Below are 6767 nucleotides of genomic sequence, written 5' to 3' on the forward strand. Positions count from 1 at the left end.
GCTGATTACGCCCACTGACATAGGCCATGGGCTATGGTCTCACTTGGCTTGTCAGGTCTTCTCAAGCACAGCGGTGGCAAGCTAGCAGAAACGTTAGCACGCCGGGCGAAATGCTTAGCAGTATTTCGTCTGCCACTACGTTCTGAGTTCAAATTCTGCTGAGGTCGACTTTGCCTTTCATCCTTTCAGGGTCAATAAATTAAGTACCAGTTACGCACTGGGGTCGATGTAATCGACTTAATCCATTTGTCTGTCCTTGTTTGTTTGTCCCCTCTGTGTTTAGCCCCTTCTGAATAGTAAAGAAATATATCTCCAAAGGTCTCGGTCACTAGTCATTGCCTCGGTAAGGCCCAATGTTTGAAGGCCATGCTTCACCACCTCATCCCAGGTTTTCCTGGGTCTACCTTTTCCAAAAGTTCCCTCGACTGCTAGGGTATGACAATCTTCTTTCCAGATAACTAAATGCTTTTGTCTTTGAAAGGTTTACTGCAAAAACTCTTAATTCTAGGATTTGCTTTGTCATTTGAAATTTCTTCCTTAACTCTTTGACTGATTGAGTTGTGCAGTTATCATATTACAACAGTTTCCACAGATTACTGGCTTTAAACTCCCCTATTATTGCACGGAGTTCCATAATAGACAAACAAACACACAAGCACACACATATCGATTTTAACACATAGACGCACACATACATACACATAAATATATACATACTGACATAGATACAAACACCCTTACATTTGTATATACACACACACATATCAATTTTAACACATAGATACACACATACATACACATAAATATATACATACCGACATAGATACAAACATCCATACATGTGTATATATATATACACACACACACACAAGCACACACATATCGATTTTAACACATAGACGCACACATACATACACATAAATATATACACACTGACAAAGACACAAACACCCTTACATGTGTATATACACACACACACAAGCACACACATATCGATTTTAACATATACATACACATAAATATATACACACTGACATAGATACAAACACCCTTACATGTGTATATATATACCCACACACAAGCACACACATATCGATTTTAACACATAGACACACACATACATAGACATAAATATATACACACTGACATAGATACAAACACCCTTACATGTGTATATACACACACACACAAGCACACACATATCGATTTTAACATATACATACACATAAATATATACACACTGACATAGATACAAACACCCTTACATGTGTATATATATACCCACACACAAGCACACACATATCGATTTTAACACATAGATACACACATACATAGACATAAATATATACACACTGACAAAGACACAAACACCCTTACATGTGTATATACACACACACACAAGCACACACATATCGATTTTACCATATACATACACATAAATATATACACACTGACATAGATACAAACACCCTTACATGTGTATATATATACCCACACACAAGCACACACATATCGATTTTAACACATAGACACACACATGCATAGACATAAATATATACACACTGACAAAGACACAAACACCCATACATATGTATACACACACACACACATACACACACACACACAAACATACACATTGTAGCACCCACGCACACAAGCATACATATTAACATAGAGACATAATTATGGACAAACACACACACACATACGCACATAGATATACACATACATTCACACATGCTTACATTAGCTTCAGCTGGTCATTACACATACTCACACATGCACACGCACACACACACACACACAGACATATATTCCCCTCCAGTGGTTTTATTGATTAATAGATTTATCGATTTATTGATTTTTATTATTGTCAATAGGGAATACTTGTTTTTACTGGTGAATCAAGATAAGACTAAGTTGTTCAATGCAACTCTCTCTCTCTCTCTCATTCTTTCTCTTACTCTCTCTCTCCCTCCCTCTCTATCTCCCTCTCATTCTTTCTCTTACTCTATCTTTCTCTCTCCCCCTCTCTCTCTCTCATTCTTTCTCTTACTCTCTCAGTCTTTCTCTTACTCTCTTTCTCTTTCCCTCCCCTCTCTCTCTCATTCTTTTCTCTCTCTCTCTATCTCATTCTCTCTCTCTCTCCTTGACTGTTTCCCGCCCACCATCATACTATCACACTTTTTCTTCCCCACTTTATCTTCCTTTCTCTCTCCTTCTCACTCGTGCTCTCACATACACACACACACACTTCCATTTGCTGTCACATTCTTGGACTTCTTTTTTCTTCTTTTCTCTATTCATTTCCTTCTCTCTCCCTCTTTTTCTCTCTTTAACTCCTCCCTTTCTCTGTATGTATGCATATATATATATATATATATTATATATATATATATACATATATACATGTATACATATATATATATATATACATACATATATATATATATATATATATATATATATATATATATATAAAACTTCCTCTCTTTTTGTCTTTCTCTCACTCTCTAGCTCCCTGCCTCTCTCTCTCTCTCTCTATATATATATATATATATATCGGTGGCACATAAAAACACCATCCGAGCGTGGTCGTCTGCCAGCCTCGTCTGGCACCTGTGTCGGTGGCACATAAAAAACACCATCCGAGCGTGGCCGTTCGCCAGCCTCATCTGGCACCTGTGTCGGTGGCACATAAAATCACCCACTACACTCTCGGAGTGGTTGGCGTTAGGAAGGGCATCCAGCTGTAGAAACACTGCCAGATCTGACTGGCCTGGTGCAGCCTTCGGGCTCCCCAGACCCCAGTTGAACCGTCCAACCCATGCTAGCATGGAAAGCAGACGTTAAATGATGATGATGATGATGATGATGATGATATATTTTTCCCTTTCTTTTAATCTCACTCAATTTCTGTCTGTCTCTCTCTCTCTCTCCTTCACACATACTCTCATTCTCTTCTTTTCACTCAAACTCTCCTCTCATACTCACTCTCATTTTCTCTCTCTCTCTCTCTCTGTCTTTCTACTTCTTTCACACAGTCACTATCTCTCTCAGACACACTCTTTCTCATATGCCCTCATTATATCTCTCTCTGCCTTCCTTTTCTCTATCTTTCCTTTTCTCTCTCTCTCTCTCTCTCACTCCATCTTTCTATTTCTTTTACACAAGCTCTTTTTCACACACTTTTTCTTTCTTTCTTTCTTTCTTTCTTTCTTTATTTCTTTCTTTCTATCTTTCTTCTTTCTTTCTATCTTTCTTCTTTCTTTCTTTCTTTTTCGCCCTCCCACCCTCTCTAATAACACTTGTTCTCTGAAGTTATTTTTTTTGGTTCCAGACATGGTCAAGTTTTATGGTGAGAGAACTCACCTAGCTGAACTGACAACTGTCCATCTGGAGGTTAAGGGGTCCACAGCTGACCAGTTTAATGTCACACGAGCTGTTGCACACACACACACGCACACGCACACACACACACACACATGCACACCTACACAAAACACATATATGTCCGTGTGTGTGTGTGTGTGTGTGTGTGTGTGTGTGTGTATCTGTTTCGTCTCAACTAATACACACACTGAGAAACACACAAATACACTTCACATACACAGAAGCATACACATACATATATATATACAAACATATACATACAGAAGCATACATATACATGCACATATAAACACATTATCTCACACACACCACATATGCATATTCATATACACACACATGAACATTCATACACATATGAACACATGATCACACACTATATACATATATACACATACAAACATGAACATACATTACATACATATTGAGTATGCTATTACACACACACACACACACACACACAAACACACACACACAAATACACAAACATTATCACATACACATAGATACATATATGCATTCACAAACACATCCATACATATGGACACATTATCACATGCGCACACACATGTATACAAATATACACACACTCAACATGTACATGCATATCATATATATATACACACACATACACAAAACATGCACACACGTACACACACATACACACAAACACCCACGCATACATAAACTTGTGCAATACACAGAGCTGAATCAACAAGAGAGCCCCTATGTAGTTTTCCAACCAGCTAGAAATAGCAGCCGAATTCTCCACCAAACTGCTCAATGCCATATTAAAAAAAGAAGGTTACATAGGACAGTGTAATTTGTGATGCATATAAAGGCGAGGTGGTCGTAGCTAGAGTGCCTTGAATCACAAGTCTCTTTGATCAGGCTGTTATACGTTGTCTGTCGAAGCAATAAGGATCGTTTAGTCATCCTTAAAGATGACTGGTGATTGATGATGAATGACCGATGACTGGTGATTGATGATGGATAACCGATGACTGATGACCAGTGACTGATGACTGATGGTTGATGACTGATGATTGATGACTTGCATGATGGCCTTGTTTAAAGTGAAGAAGAGTTGTGCACTGTTAACCTCACTCTTGTCTGTGATCAGATTTAACCCTGTGACAAGACCGGGTCAAGATGACTAGGGATGGAGATAGATGCAGAGGATGACTAAGATGTCTTAAATTGTTTCATCATGCTCTCTGCTCTTCACAATGCATTGCTATAGCTGTATTCTCCTCTGTTCTCCTCCGTTGAACCGAAGAGGTTTCTTCTGCAGAGTCTGCCGGGTCCAGTCTTTACATGCATAGGTAAGCAAACCCTAAAAGACACCCCTTTGGTCATGGATGTCTGTAGGATTGCTTCTAGAAAGTTCCCCTCCGAGGCACAAATCAGGGCAAGGTTGTTTATGGAAGACCAGCAATCACCCATGCATACCAGCCTCTCCTATCCACGCCACCCATCTTATCCTAGGCAAAGGCAAAAGCTGATACAGCTTGGCACCTTCGCTAAGATGATGTTATCCAAGGGAAAGGCAAAGGGGCCGATACAGCTTGGCACCAGTGACATCGCAACTCATTTCTACAAACAAGTGTACTGGGACAACATGAAATAAAGAGTCTTGCTCAAGAGCAGATCACGCAGCCTGGTCCAGGAATTGAAGTCACAACCTCACAATTGTAAACCCAATGCTAAAACCACTCAGCCATGCACCTTCGCTAAGATGATGTTATCCAAGGGAAAGGCAAAGGGGCCAATACAGCTTGGCACCAGAGATGTTGCTACTCATTTCTACAGATGAGTTGCATTACCATAAAACATTGCAGGTAGAACTGTACTATTGATGAGGTTGGTGAGGCTGGTCCTGTCCAACCTTCCCTTGAGCAACATCAACGGCAGTAGGTCTCAAGATGAACCGCATGAAAATGAAGTTCATATGGTCCGACAACGTACCAACAGGTCGAATGGTGGTTGGCAGTGATAAAATAGAGGAAGTAAAGGAATATGTCTACCTGGGACAGGAAGTGAATATGTGCCGAGATATCGGAAAAGAGATCTCGCGGAGAGTAAGGGTTGGATGGAAGGCATTTAATGGCATATATATATATATCTGTTTCTTTATTGCCCACAAGGGGCTAAACATAGAGGGGACAAACAAGGACAGAGAAACGGATTAAGTCGATTACATCGACCCCAGTGCGTAACTGGTACTTAATTTATCGACCCCGAAAGGATGAAAGGCAAAGTCGACCTCGGCGGAATTTGAACTCAGAATGCAACGACAGACGCAATACCGCTGAGCATTTCGCTCGATGTGCTAACGTTTCTGCCAGCTTGCCGCCTTTTATATATATCATCATCATCATCATCATCGCCAACCACTCAGAGAATGTAGTTGGTGCGTTTACGTGCCACTGGCACAAGGGCCAGTCAGGCAGTACTGGCAATGGCCACGCTCAAATGGTGCTTTTTATGTGCCACCTGCACAGGAACCAGTCCAGCGGCACTGGCAACGACCTCACTCGTATGTTTTTTCATGTGCCACCAACACAAGTGTCACTAAGGCAACACAGGTAATGATCATGCTCGAATGGTGCTTTTTACGTGCCATATATATATCATCATCATCATCATCATCATTTAGCGTCCGCTTTCCATGCTAGCATGGGTTGGACGGTTCAACTGGGGTCTGTGAAGCCAGAAGGCTGCATCAGGCCCAGTCTGATCTGGCAGTGTTTCTACGGCTGGATGCCCTTCCTAATGCCAACCACTCCGTGAGTGTAGTGGGTGCTTTTTATGTGCCACCTGCACAGGTGCCAGACGGAGCTGGCAAATGGCCACGAACGGATGGTGCTTTTTATGTGCCACTGGCCTGAGACCAGTCGGGGCGGCGCTGGATGGTTCTCTTATGTGTCACCGGCACTGGTAACCCAGCTGCAATTTCCATTGATCAATTTCGATTCTGATTCTGATTCTAACTATATATATATATATATATATATATTATATATATACATATATAAGTAAATAAATGGAGTTGAACGCAGATGCTATTCAAATTCTTTTACTTTCGACATATGTTTCGAAAACAACATTGGTTTTATTCCAAAGGAATAAACGGTGTAAAAAAATGTAATCTTCTCATTAGGAAAGAAAGAGAACCTGTTGTCTTCGAAACATATGTCGAGAGTAAAAGAATTTGAATAGCATCTGCCTTCAACTCCATTTATTTACTTCTACTACACAAATTACTGCTCATTAACCCAGAGTTTCTACCTTTGAAGAGGTGGCTACATCCTTGTTAGTTGCGTGAATTTTGCTACCCAGGTAACTGTTTATTGAATTTTCCATGTTAACAGTAA

This window comes from Octopus sinensis, linkage group LG23, assembly GCF_006345805.1.
Source record: "Octopus sinensis linkage group LG23, ASM634580v1, whole genome shotgun sequence".
In the NCBI taxonomy this organism is placed as follows: Eukaryota; Metazoa; Mollusca; class Cephalopoda; order Octopoda; family Octopodidae; genus Octopus; species Octopus sinensis.